The 14,593-nt window shown below is 40.1% G+C and overlaps 1 protein-coding gene across 6 annotated transcripts in view; it reads right to left on the bottom strand.

The window, feature by feature from the left end:
• The window catches only part of ASXL3 (ASXL transcriptional regulator 3), a 129,968-nt gene that overhangs the window by 103,828 nt on the left and 11,547 nt on the right, over window positions 1–14,593 (bottom strand). Inside the window, exon 1 of one of the 6 annotated variants that reach the window (XM_042869121.1) lies at window positions 9,411–9,451. The exons of 4 other annotated variants lie outside the window; for them this stretch is intronic. The gene's annotated coding sequence lies outside the window, so the exon portion shown is untranslated. Of the gene's footprint in view, window positions 1–1,357; window positions 1,411–9,410; window positions 9,452–14,593 lie in introns of those variants that run through there. One more of the 6 variants, XM_042869122.1, reaches the window with a different exon arrangement.

The following is a 14,593-nucleotide window of genomic DNA, read 5'->3' as shown; positions in this document are numbered from 1 at the left end:
TTAGGCTTTATTGTCACCTCAGAAACAAAAAAAGAGAATTGACTCTGCTAGGGCAAAACGTTCTTTGTTTCTAAAAACAGTGAAAAATAAAGTAGTCAGAACAGTCACAGCACACAAGATGCTACATGACAGAGAGCAATGTATTTTTCCAGTTCAACTCAGTTTTCCACTCCTTTGCCTTCTCCAATCAAGCCCAAAGTAACTCATTCCTCTTTTCACATACACTCATTTTGTACAGAATTTTCTGGTTCCCCACTTCCTTTTGTCCCAATCATTTTTAAGCTGTTAAACAAACAGTCACTCTTCTGCTCAGGTGACGTGCCAGACTGACAGCCCTGGAAAAGGAAACCTTTCAATTAGCAGTAAAAGGTGCAGCACAGGCAACAGCAATGCAAGCTTCCCAGAGCATCTCACCAACATTATCTCAGCCAGAACCTGCATTTCTACCACGGGTAAACAAGACACCAGTTCAGTTTCCAGTCTTGCCTGATCCTGAGCTTCTCTCTAGGAGTTAACAAAGACAAGCAATTGTGCAAGTTGCTACTTCTGTGTGGATACCTGCCCACTAGAAACTGGAGCCACCACCAAATCATATCACACTAGTCAGCAATCTGTGAAGGGAGCCAATCAGGGCTGTAATTCAAACAGCTCATACAGAGAAGCAGAGAAGCCAAAGCCTCTTTGCTCACTACCAATTGACCAGCACTGCCCACTTCCATCATTTTATAACCCTAGCCTGCTTCCTGTTCTCTTTCTCAACCAAAACACAGTTTACCAAATCCTTTGGTTCTTTTGTTGCAGATGAGCTTCTTATTCTTTAACTTTCATCTCCACAAAGAAAAATGCAGAAGTAAGGGCTGCACTAGAAAAGGTCTGGGAGCTGAACTGAGCTTATCTCGTGTACATCAATAGGCAAGATTCAAAAGGGACCTGTCAGGAAAGGAAAACCGAAAGGTGATTTGAAAGGAGAAGGAAAAGTGGATAGGAAAGAGTATGACAATGAGTAAGTACTAAAAGTACTGTAAAGAGAAAAGGGCCACGGCACAGCAGTGCAAGAGAAATGGTATGGCATATTATGGACAGAACCACAAAGCACAATGGAAAAGTGACACTGAAGATTAAGATGAGGATGAGAAGAGATTTACATATAGGAGAAAATTGAAAGTTTGACCTTTGAAAAGACAACAAAGAAAAGGAACAAAGTCAAATAAGAATACACCAAAACACAGGGGAGAAAAGGGAACAGAACTGAACTGGGAACATTCCAGAGGGCAAACTGGAAAGAACAGAAGAGGAAAACTACACTGTACTGGACACAGCTACGAAGGAAACTGCACTTGAATGCGGGGTTACTCACTGTGGAGGATTCCCTGTTTCTCTTCCTGAGTACAGGCCCCTCAGCACACCTGGGCAGCTCCTCCCTGCAAGTGAGAAAATTTGGGTAGCCCTGTCCCCTTCTCTACAACATCACATCCTACTCTGTAGAGTCAGTCAACGAGCCAAGTATTACCACGTGTGTTTGACAGTAATGGGAAGGAAACAATAAGAGTACGCAAACATCAGCAGTCCCCCATTCTGGACAATGGAGAAGGGAGAGCAGTTTGTGCTGAGGAAGCTGCACTGAACTGGTTGTGGGAACAATGGCCAGACAGAGGGATATGGAAGATCATCTTCACTGAACAACAATGAAACCAACAAGCAGGATGCATAACACTACTACAGAAAGTTTAACCAAACCCACAGGGCAGATTTCAAATACCACAGTATGAAGAGAACACATTCAGGGTGTAATGACAAACTGAGACGTGGAGTGTGTTAGACAGGCTAACCGTGCCGGAGCAAACAATTGCCCATTGTGTGGACTTATTTTACTGCTGGACATGTCGCCTGGGCTGCAGTTCATACACCCTATGAATTTAATTCTCTTCATCTAACCCTTTAAACAAAGGCCTGTTATTTAAAGAACTGTTCGTGTCCTAACTGAAAAGCACAAATTCTGCAATTCAGAACTACTTAATTTGAAAACCATGTCTCAGGCACTTGATTAAGTTTTCTTTATCAGAACAAAGATTAATTTAAGAAAACCTTAACTACGATGCCTTTTTCTACCCCCTCCCCCTGGTACTCTCCATTTGTAACTTTTAGTCTATTTATCACAGTAAAAATATATATATATACTTTAAAAAAAAAAACAAACATTTTAATGACAATCCTAATATTTTCTTCCCCCTAGTTATGAAAAATAGCATTGGAGTATTACTTAAGAGTCTGTGAGCTAATGAATACACTGAACGGATAATTGCATGAGGGTCTCTTGCTTCCATACCTCACCATTAACATTACTAAAAGCCTACAGTCCCTTTTGCATTTCTAGACTTTTAAAAATAATATCAGAGATTCAAATTGAATTACTGACTGTCCCCTAAGGCAAATAAAATCCTAAAATGCCATAGCGTACTTGAGTCATAGACTGCTGGGTCAGACAAACTAATGCACATCGGAGGAGGAAGCCTTTATCTGTTTCAAGTATCTTTCTCCTTCCTCCCACTCCATCCACCAACACATACAGTGTATGGGCAGTGACTAACAATGCTGGAATTAAAATAAGCTAAAGGACTGTCATGAAAACTATGATTGTTTTGATGTGTTTTGCTGCAAAGGATGGTGGTGAAAGAATGGTTTGCACTGACTGCAACCTCTATTGCTGAGGATCAAATATGCTCTATTTATTCCTGCCATTCAACTACAGCCTTAAAAAGGAACAGCCACTAAATTACTGGGACAAATTGTTTGATACCCATCACGATAGCCTGAAAGAGAACAGAAGGAGACATTGCACTGAACACATTCTTGCTGTCCGTTCCAACTCTGGTTAATACCTCAAAGAGAAGGCAACTACAAAGCACTAGCAGAAGAAATCAAACCTCCCTACAAATGGTAGCAGCTTGACAAACTGTTTCACCTGCACTTACCAATGCACAACTTGAGCAATACTGAACAACTACATGAATGCCATGAACGCACATGTTCCCAGTTCCAGCTGAAAAGTCTTGCCAGTTACATATTATGAGAAGAAATCCAAATTCCCTTCCTCAGCAGGATATCTACCTTAGGTACATCTACGCTGCTCAAAAACATCAAGTGCTACACTGGAGAAAAGGTACTTTCCAATGACCTGGTAACAAGAGGACTCTGAAGTAGTCTCAAAATTCTGAGCTCTGCATAAGACACAAATCCTGCTAACCTATGAAATGGACAGTGTGGCTAATTCAATTTATATGTACAGCTGCTTGAATTAGATCTGCTCAACCATCTGCAACTCAGCCACTAGAGGGAACACAAGTAGAGGAACAGCATGAAGAAAGGAAAACTAGAAAGTAAAGCTTGCCACTCACAAACATCATCCTGTAAAAAGAAAAAAAGCTTTGCCAGAGAGACAGCCACTACTCCTGCATCTGGGAGTTATGACACTGACAGAAAACGATGCTTCTAAAGACAAACCTAGTGTGGACTGAAACAGTGCTATGGTCCAAAAGCAGCAGCTTGGTCCAGAGCTCTTGGTGATACTGATCATCGAGTCCAGTACGTGAGACAGAGCCATACCTTTTTCTGCAAGCTGCCTGCAGGGATCTGAAGGTCAGACTGCTGACGAAACTCAGAATCATTTTATCACATCTGCTTAGTGTCCAACTATATGCTGAGCCACTACACACAAACTGGAGCAGTTCTCTTTAGAATGTTATTTAAATAATTCAGGAGGAGAAAAAGGAATAGCACAGTTATTGCCAGAGCTCCCACTCAGCAGCTACAATACAAGTAAGGCTAAACTGCACAACAGACATTCTTTACTGCCCAAAAAGAGAAGGGTAGATAGAAGAACAGAAAAATATCTTTCCTTCTTCTAAGCAAAATATGCATCATCTTTTCTAGACACCCATTCCTAAATTAACAAATTGAAAGATGGAGTTCCAAACAGGGTGCAAGAACAGCATCCTGGAATAAATCCAGCATTGTCTTTTCCAGCTGCTTGTGTGAGGTTAACAGGAGGACTGATTTTATTGTGGGAAATGCCCCACTCAAATCTTTTGTATTCATTTTTGATTAACGGCTGTAGCCATTGGGGAATTTTGGGCAGCCTGGTAAAAGTTCAAAGCCCTTTGTGTGAAGAAAGATGGGTAAATGGTTAGGAGAGGAGAGGGTACGGCTAAGATGTAGAGCTGGAGAAGAAAGGAATTGGATAGAGATAGATGAGGAAAAGAAAACCAAAAGACTGGGAGGAGAAAGGGTATACAGGATGTGAAGGGGAAAGGGAATAACAAGGGAAGACACACTACAAGCTATTTTAACAGTTCTTAAACAGAGGTCCATGGGGCTCTTGCTGATAGTGATTAAGAGAAAGGTAAAGGGTAATTTCCAAGTACTAAAATATTAAAAGAAGCTGAAATAGGAGTAATAACTCTTCTCATAGGCCTTCTGTCCTTATGCAAGCACTGTTACTGTAAGGAAGGTACAAAATTTGAGTGGAGGTAATTGCACTTCATCAGAGATGTCTTTCACAAAACGTTCTATACCATGCATTTGCCTTTGTAATTCATGCTTCATTACATCAGAAAGAAAAGCAAAATCAAGCAAGGAAAGGAGCAAAGATGTAAAGAGAGCAAGAAAATCACGTGAAAACACCTAAACTCGCTGAAATATATTAAGCGAAGTTTTAACATCACTTCTGTGCTTGCTTACTAATCCATGCTTATTTTAGGTTCCAAGGTAACACCACTGACATTGAAAGCTCAAATAGTTAAAGAACACTTTGAATCCATATTCTCCAGCCCTCTTCCAATCAAAAGCATTTTAGCACAGTTCCTTTAGTATGAACTAAAGGCAACAACAATTTCTAATGCGGAATTGTTTGTAAGCTGATCTAAAATAGCCTAACTTTTCTAACCTGCCAGACACATAAAGCAATATCATCTCCTAAAATACTGAATGAAAGAAGAAGAAAGAAAGAAGCTGAATGATTCAGGTTTGGTTTTTTTTTTTTTTATTATTTCACTCCATTTCTGTGACCAGCTTGTCTGAAGCTTGCTTGGAGATCAAGCTTCAACCCTTTTATTAGTTTTATTTATCCATTTACAACGTCACACTTTAAACTGATAGAAAGGCAGCAGTGCTGCTTTGGAAATTCCAAATAAACCCTACACTTGACATTTTCAATTCAAAAGAAACTGGATTTTAAATCATGTAAAAATATAATCATGTTATTTCTTTTAAAAGCCAAAGTTCTATCAGCAAAGACATCTTGGCATCGCCAGCAGTCTCATCCATCACACTAGAGAATGTATGGAAAGTTTTCAACTCTCGACAACTGGCATCTTCTAACAGCTTACCAATCTGGTCTAATATAATGAAAGAAAAGGAGGCCTTCATATTTCTCTCCCTACTGATGTAATCAGTTTGCCTGAGCAAACGGGAACTTTCGTTTAAAGGATCTGCTGGCACAGGTCCATGAACATCTCCATAAGTCTAACAGGATGAACTCAGTGAGTACACAGGATTCTATCAGCAAGGGGTGTGAGATGAGGATCAAAGACACATATCCCAGCGAGCACGATGTCAAACTTCCTACCCTGGAATGGGTTCCACTACTATTAGTGTAACCTCATTACATTACATTATTAGCAGTAACTTCAGTTCAAGTAGTGAAGCATTCAGACTCTCAGAATGCGCAATGCTGACAGTGCAGTACAGCCTTCTGCTTAGCCATGCAAGCCTTACCTCTCCTTGCTTTAAATCACAACACCCCACTGCCTTTCTCTGCTCAGCCTTTCCCAGCACACAAAGTGATACTCTTGCCTTTTGAGGTATTGCAAGACCTGCAACTTTTCCACATCCCCATTGTAAAAAACAAACAAACAAACAAACAAACAAACAACAACAACAAAACTTTCTTCCCTGTCCTTTACCACAGTACACTCTCACAGTACATCCCTATGTCCTTTACATCCTGATGCATTAGCACATCAATACAGATGTTTCATTGCTGTGGGCTCCCCACAATCAGAGGGACATGGCCAAGGTAGCCCAAATGTGCATGTGCTTAGCAGCAAGCCAGCAGCACATTGTAGTTCTGGGATGCTGACAGGACAAACTGCATTGTGAATCTTCCACAGCTTGTAGAATGTAATCTATTAAGTTTAGAAAATTAGTGTAGAGGTTTCAATTTCAGCATTAGTATAGTCAGCTGAAAAACATGGGTCAAAGCTGCTTACAGTAATGAATCGTTCTTTCAGTGAAGAGACCAGGACCAAAAACCAGCTCCATCACCCCAAAATATACTGATATCTACACTAGCTCAGTGATGAAACAGGCCACAATCCTGAAATGCCTCTAATTCCAGCAGGGATAAAAATTCCCCTTTGGTTCTTCCCCCTGTACAAAATGAAGAGAGGCCATGCTTAGGTAACTGAGACTAATGGGGTAGAAAGGATATGAATTCCCTGTCGGCTGCCTTTATGCTACAGGTAACAGAAGAAGTACCAGCAATATGAATGTGCTCATCACTACTCATGGAACAATACAAGGACAATAATAAGCACCAAACCACAACCATAGTTACTTCCCTACACACCGTTTGCACTATTGAAAGCTGATATACTTCTTTTTTTTTTTTGGACACACTGAAAAAAGCACTGCTGCATGACCAATGTTTCAGCACAGAAAAATAAAAAAAATATATGGAGAGTAAAACTTCCCATAAAAATCAATAGAGAAAACGTGTATGTGCTAGCTTTAAAAGCCTTCATTGCTTAATTTCCTCAGGCAAATGTAATGTGTAAGGGTTACTTTTAATGTGAGAAATAAAATTCCTACTGGCTACTCTCTGAATGCAGCAGACTTAACAAGAGGTGACAGTTACGCCGGTTTTGTTGCCATTGCTTTATTACCAGAGCTTATCTTGTTCGACAGTGTCCTAAAGATACAGATCCAACATTTCCAGAAGGTGAGGAAAAAAAAAGAGGAGAAAAATAAAAATAATAAGTCTGGAATCAAAGCAGAATACAAATCAAGCACTTTAACTATGTATTCCAGCTAAATATTCTAACCTATCAGTTTTGGCCATTTTAAGTATTTTATCCAGGTAAAAATCACCTACTAAAAAGACAAGCTTCATGCTGCAGCTGGCACTGACTCCACTGATGTACCATGAATACATTTAAGCAGCCAAGAAGCACTTCTCTTCATGCTTATAAAGTATGTCTGATGACAATAACCACGTAAATGAAACTATTACATTTATACTGTCATTTTAATTCTATAAGATAAATGGCAAGAAACTATCTCATGAAACTTGTAGTGCATTTTGATGCTTATGTGAGAAGCCAATATAAGAGCCATTGATACTCTCAACCTCACAGGGAAAGTTCATAAACTTCACAACTCAGCTGTTTGCTCTGTCTCTCCCTCACAGGATGATACACAGCACCACTCTGTTCAGATTAATAAGCAGAGACACAGAAAATGACTAAGAGTCTTTCTTAGTAACTTTATCCTCGAAAGAAAGACCAGACTTGTCCAAAGCATGAAAAACACGGAAAGAAATTCCTGAAAGGCATGCAGCAAGTGATAGAGCCAGAAAAAAAGAGAAAAAAAATCCCTTGCAATTACAGGAAGAAAAGCAAAAGTCACTTTCAGTTCCCTGAGCCCATCTGTTCAAGTACTGGAGGCAAAGTAGAGAACAGAACCTCCACAAACCTGAAAGCGCTGAAGTTTGGTTGATGGTGGAGTTGTTTATTTTGTTGCTGTTGTTGTTTTCTTTATTGTTTGGTTGCTTTTCTTTTGTTCTAATAGGAGTTATACTTTCTCATCAGAATTGGCAATACAAAACAGTAGCATCTGAACAGTCCTAGCCCATTATATACATTCTTCCCCCAGAACTGCACATTGATTTCACATGAGTTTTTATTATTTGGAATCATGACATTGTTGCATACAGAATTTAGTTCACTGGCACAACACAGAATCACTGCTTAAATTTCTCTGAGAGCAGATATGATAAGTCATGTTTTTGAAGTAAAGAAATACAGCCTTCTCATAGAACATGTAAAGAGAGAATTCTTTTGTTAGCTGTCAGTGGGATTTTGCTATCTCTGCTAAATATATAATGGTTAGTGTCATAACAAAGATCAGCCATCATGTTATAGCATTTATCTTCATGAGTGAAGAGAGGAAGGGCTACTTTGATTTATTCCATCTCTCCTCATGAGACGATTAATGTCACAAGAGATTAGCCTTCAGTATTGACTTGTACACATAATAAAACATAGGGCTGGAGTGGGATGCTAGGCAGTTTTAATTGCCACAAATTTGGAAGCCCACATTACTTACAGATGGCACAGTTGACAATTACTCATCTAAGACTTTCAAAAATAGAAGAATATTCTATGGTTCACTAACTCATATCCATTTTCTGTCACTTGTTCAGTCCTTCTTATCAGTCCTTCCACACAGTCCTTTCCCCCATCTCATCACCCAGGTCCACCCACAGTTGTCCTGTTAAACACAACATTTAATGCAGAACATCGTGGTGGTCTGCAGTGATATTTGTAGCATCTGTTTAAAGGTTTGAAAAATACACCATTTAACAACCTTTATTAAGAAACATTTGTCGCAGTAGTCAGATTAAAAAGAATGTATGATGGCTCTCTACCTGCATTTGCATTCATTTCCAAATACATAAATAAAAGTATTTAAGGAGCTTCCCCAAGTTCTGAAAAAAGTTACACGATCATTTCTTCCCCAGGATCTTGTAAACTAATCTGACCATCTCAAACTTATGTTAATGATCTCTCAAAACTCAATTACTTTGGAGAAAGCATATGCGTATTATGTTGTTTACGTGCTTCTGGAATGTTGTATGTAAAATGACAACAATGTTTCAGATTATACTGCAGTGAACACCGTGATAAGCAGAAGTTCTGTTAAAGAGGAAATAATTATTTTTCCTCAAGATGGAGTACAAATTTTCTGTATTTTCTTAAGTTCTCATTTTCTGGATACTGCTAAATCATGCTGCACGGGGTGAAATTTGATCCTTGATATGAATTTTTTTTTTTTCCTGTTAAAAACAGCAATCCTTCACCATTGGTTTGCATCAAATATAGTGAGTTATTGAAAAGTTCTCACCACAAGCATTATTGTTATCTAGACTTCCCAGATACTGACTCAGACATTTTTATCAGGCTGTTAATTACAGCCACGTAAATTATAATCAGCAACTGAGGCCAGCCGCGTCACTGAGACCAGCCACATCACAGGGTAGCAGTATGGAAGGTAAGGGCAAGGAACAAGTATCATGAAAGCGATGGATATTTCTAATTGATAGTGAGTGGATAGGAGAGAAAGATCAATGGAACCTTATCAGTACAGCTGTCTTCCAACTGATTGCTGATTTCCCTTACAGATTTGAAACAAGGAGCAATCACTCAGCATCAGCAAACGAATTCATGGGGCCTCCAGCCTATGAAGAAGAAAGATCAACTGTGACCTCAGAACTGGTCTAGGTAAGGAGACAAAACATTGATTGTTAAAACAACAGTTTGTATCTTGCTTTGTGATCAGATTACAGAATGTCTCTTCCTCCATAAGGGAAAAAACCGAAAACTTTCTGGACAGTCTGTAGTCGTCCCAACTCCTGAATCTGTTGAAAGGCATTATTCCAAACTATGTGCCCAAATTCCCAAAAATCAAGCTGGACAACAGCTGAGCAGGCTGCACTGGGAAACAACCAGCAGTCATCCATCACACAACTCCTAACACTGAGTTCTGGAATCACAACAAAGTAATTGGTCAGCAGACAGGAACCACAGAGGATTTTCTAAAGGAATACAAATATACAGATCTTTTAAAGCTAGGCTTCCTGTTCAAGACACACATCTATCTCTGGAGGCCATTAACTTCACAGTGTATTTCTTAGGATTCTTTGCTACCTGTTAATCAGATTTAACTGTTACTTCAACTGAAGTTAAGATAGAACACTCAAAAAGACCAAACCATGAAGGGACAAAACATGGCTGAAGCCTATTTGGCATGTTTTTTGCACTTTCCTGTAAGCATCAACACACATACATTCATATATCTGAGGATCTGAGTCTTCCCAAAGTCACATCTCCTCAGGAAACACAGCACTATCTAATTGTCATCAGCTCCTATGGAATGCTACTGGCAAATAATTTGTGTCTGTGGGGTTTAGACACATTTCAGATTTAGTACTTAGGGAGATTACAGTCATGCTTGTTTGAACTAAATCTTCAATCCCCCCCAAAAAAGGCAAGCAAGAGAAAAATGAGATCTGTTTTACGCAAAAGTTACATAGCTTCAGCTTGGGCTTCCAGTGTAACAACTGAATTTATCTCATACCTTTGAACCAATGCGGGTTGGTAGGGAGATGCAACTCAAATCCAGGAATCCAATCTTTAATTATGTCAGGCAATCTCACCAAAGACATAAAAGTATACACAGAGAATTTAGGCACTACGTTCTTGAAGGTTTAAACAAAAATAAATTGCATTGTTCAGAACCACAAGAAAACTGTCACCTCTTCAAGCATTGTATCAGACCGAGTTCTGGACACAAAAGATTCCAGGGTATACGCATTTTCTGCGGGTCTAGAAATAACCTGGACCTTTGAGCCTCATTTCGAACAGATGAGAGAATATTGCAGAAGACAAACTGGTCTTTTCAATTATTTCATGGGGATTACTTATAATTTCCAACAGTAATACTTTGGCTGAGATAGCCCACACTGCAAATTGTTCTAGACAGAATGCAACATAATAAAAACGCAGTATTTCATTTCCAAGACAAAGGTTTTATCTTTCACAGATGAGAGAAGACACCATTTTATTTTTTCATTTCCAACTTTAAGGTTTGAGAAACAACTGAACTTGAAAGACAAAGGTTTGGGAACTTCAATGGGTTACCTTATTACATGAAATGGCTGCAGAACAAATAAGTAAATAGAATGTAGTTTTATCATAGAACATAGAAGTATTTCTTCCCTATTGCCTTCACTTTCACTCATAGATTTTTTTTTTTTTCCTTCTCCTTTACATTTACTATTCCTCATTGACAAAATAATATTCCCTTCTTTTTTTCACTGTTTGCCAAAGCAGCTGGACCATCCAAGTACATCAGTATTACTGAGGCACACTTTCTTTTTACCACATGACATGCCAGCAAACAAACTCATTTTCATTTTCTTCTACTAATCCCAGAGAATGTATGCAAGTACTAAAAGTAACAAGCATTATATTATTATGTATGTTTGCAGCTTTTAAATAAAAACCATTTATTTCAGAACATTAATCCTCAGAATGCTTTCCCCAGATCCCTCTTCTGCCACTCTGAAATTGTTCTCTACAATCAATCCCAACATTTAACAACACTTTAACTAACACATGAAACTTCTTGCCATAACAGCTCTCAGACTGCTGATAACAGCAAACAGGTGCAGTGATTATATTAAATAGAAAAAGACACCTCTCAATCTCTTTGCAGCTCTTTCAGGAGAATTTCCCAACTGCTGTGTGTGTACATCAGCCTCCACGATCCAAGCAGCCTGTTTTGCAGTTCTGGCTCAGAATGAAAATAGGAACATTATTCTACTGCAACATTACCTTAAACAGCTTGAAATATTCTTCTGCAGCACAGACACTAATATACAGAGTATACTGTAGAAACCAAGTTTACCCTCATTAAAAAAAAAAATACACATGTCTAGATATCAGATATATATATATACACACAGCTAGATATTTTATATATGTATAATTAACAGAAGCATTAAAGATTTCAGAAATCATAGCAAGTTGAGTATGCTTTGGATCGTTTGACACCTCATCTCCAAGCACAGCAGACAGCCCCACAGACAAATGGAAGCAGAAGCGTTCCCTGCTGCAACGCATCACCTCTTCTGTTAGAAATTAACCTACAGAAAATTCTGAAAATTAATCCCACTATGGCAAACTAATTTGAAAGATCAGGATATCTTTGGTTTTTTGTTTTAAACAGACTAAAAGACAACAAGACAATACTCTCCTGATTCACCTTCCAAATCCATACAAAATAACCCTGATCAAATGCTTTGATTCTATTATTTCAATTTTTTTTTCCCTAGTTTCTTCACTTCCTGCCATTGTAGATTTCAACCCCACATTCCACAGACAGCTGGAAGAGTCCACAAATCACAGTAGCTCAAATAACTGCTCAGACACTGACTTTATCCTTAATGTCTTTGACTATGCCCGCTCCTTTCATTGCTCATCCCATGTGCCATATCCTGCGATCTGCCAAACCAACACAAACTCATTTACTTCTTGCACGTTTATATTCTCTTTCATAGGACAAGTCCCCAGGCAGCCCCTTATGAGTTCAGCAGTCTCCTCACTGTCGCCGCTGCTGTGACCTGGAGGCTAAATTAATAACCCACAATGAACATCAAACACTTACTGCAAAGGACTGATCACAGCACACGCACTGAAAGGTACTTAGTAAATGCAGCAATCATCAGCAATGGATGAGTAATGGATGTATACAGCATGCAGTAACTTGCACAGCCAGACTGATAAAAATCTCCAAATTTACCTTGTGAAGTCACAGCACTCTAGTTCTTAAGTGCTTTTAGTACTCTGAAAAAGAACGTTTTAACATCGCAACCACTTAGTGAAGCTCACCGAGTCCTTGGAACACTCCATCACAAGGAGCACAAAAGATCCTTCATCATAGGATAACTGCAGTGCTCTAACTAGCTTAAACCAGTAATTCCATTTTCTCTCAGTATCTATTCTTTGAGGGCTGATCATACACTCTGTAAACCACAGCATTCACCAACAGATAAGGAAGATGAATATCACTCCACACCAAAGACATAGGGTTGGTTATCACTGGCAAGTTTCAATCGGACAGGTAACTCTCCTCCCAAAAGCAACAGGGGAAATTGGCAGTGATATGGTTGATCTCTGAGCACTGACAGGAGGAAACAATATTTTAGCATGGAGAATTTAGTTTGCAAGATGAAAAAACAAACAACTGGACCAAGAGCTCTGCAGAGCTGAGAGTAGTGTCCATTTCTTGCTATTGCTAACTCTTCTCCAGAGGATGCTGAGACTCATTATGGGCAGACTGAATGTCCCAAGCATTCAGACTTCTGTATTTGATTCTCCCAGCCAGTCTCACAGAGCTGTAAACCAATACTTGACACAGCATGTACTATTTGGATGGCTAAATCAGGAATCTGAAGGACCAGGACAACATCAAAACAGGAATCTTTATTCAGACTTCCCATGAAATATTACTTGCTGGGATACCTGGCAAAAAGTACTTCACCTATTGCTCAAGAGACTACTGTTGGACTGTAATCTATAGTCAAAGCCTCCAGCTGCTCACATGTATTGAGTTTGTATGATGAGGTTTTGGTAGCAGGAAGCTGCAGGAGTGGCTTCTGTGAGCAGAGCCCAGCAAATGCCCAATGTAGATTTAGTCCCATCAAATGGGATGCACCGCTGAGCCCATGAGTGACATTGTTTATGCCTCTGGGAGAGCAGATTTAAGAAAAAGAAACTGCTGCACAGTAGGAGATGGGAGAAAGGAGTGAGAAAACATGAGGAAACAGCCATGCAGACCCTGAGGTCAGTACAGAAGGAGGGCAGGAGGTGCCCCAGGCACAGAGCAGAAGTTCCCTGCAGCCTGTGCAAAGGCCCGTGGTGGAGCAGGCGGTCCCCCTGCAGCCCATGGACACCATAAGGAGCAGATCTCCATGTATAGCCTATGGAGGAGCCCATGGTACAGCAGTGGATCTGGCTTCATGGCTGTGGCTTCCTTCATGGACAGCCTTCACAGGAGCAGCCCTAGGCTGGAGCTGCTGCCTCTGGAAAGTTGGGACAGGAGGGTTTGGGGACTGACCTGCCACCTGCCAAGACCTGTGCTGGAGCAGCCCACTTCTGCATGCTGGGCCCCACGGTATTGAAGCAGTGCTTGAAGAGCTGCTGTCAGCAGGAAGTCCACAGGATCACACAGGATCAGTTTGGGAACGATCTCTGTAGCAGAGAAACAGACTGACAACGAAGGAGTGGCAGAGACAAAGCATTATGGACCCATTGAAGCCATGGATCCATGCAGGTCCCATTCTCCTGCGCTGCCCCAGGTGAAGAGGTAGAAGGTGGTGGATGGGGGGGGAAGGTGGTTTTAGTTTTCTTTCAGGTCACACTCACAGAGTTGCAGCAGCCAGTGGCTTGATGTCCAAGTAGATACCAGTGATGACAGACCTTCCTTAGGGGGTCAGTACTGGGAACTGGTGCCATTTAATGTCTTTGTAAGCAATATTGACAGTGGGATTGAATGCACCTTCAACAAATTTGCCAAATACACCAAGCTGTGTAGTCAACATGCTGCAAGGCTAGGATGCCAACCAGAGGAACCTTTGACAGGCTTCAGAGGTGGGCCCATGAAATCTTCATGAAGTTCAATCCCAAACACAAATACAAGCTAAGCAGAGAATGGATTGAGAGCAGCCCTAAGGAGAAGCACTTGGGGACTCTGG

This window comes from Lagopus leucura, unplaced genomic scaffold (genome assembly GCF_019238085.1).
Source record: "Lagopus leucura isolate 7727_CA_CO unplaced genomic scaffold, USGS_WTPT01 Super-Scaffold_100002, whole genome shotgun sequence".
Taxonomy (NCBI): Eukaryota; Metazoa; Chordata; class Aves; order Galliformes; family Phasianidae; genus Lagopus; species Lagopus leucura.
The sequence above is the reverse complement of the archived record's forward strand: the minus strand, read 5'-3'. Positions and strand labels throughout refer to the sequence as shown.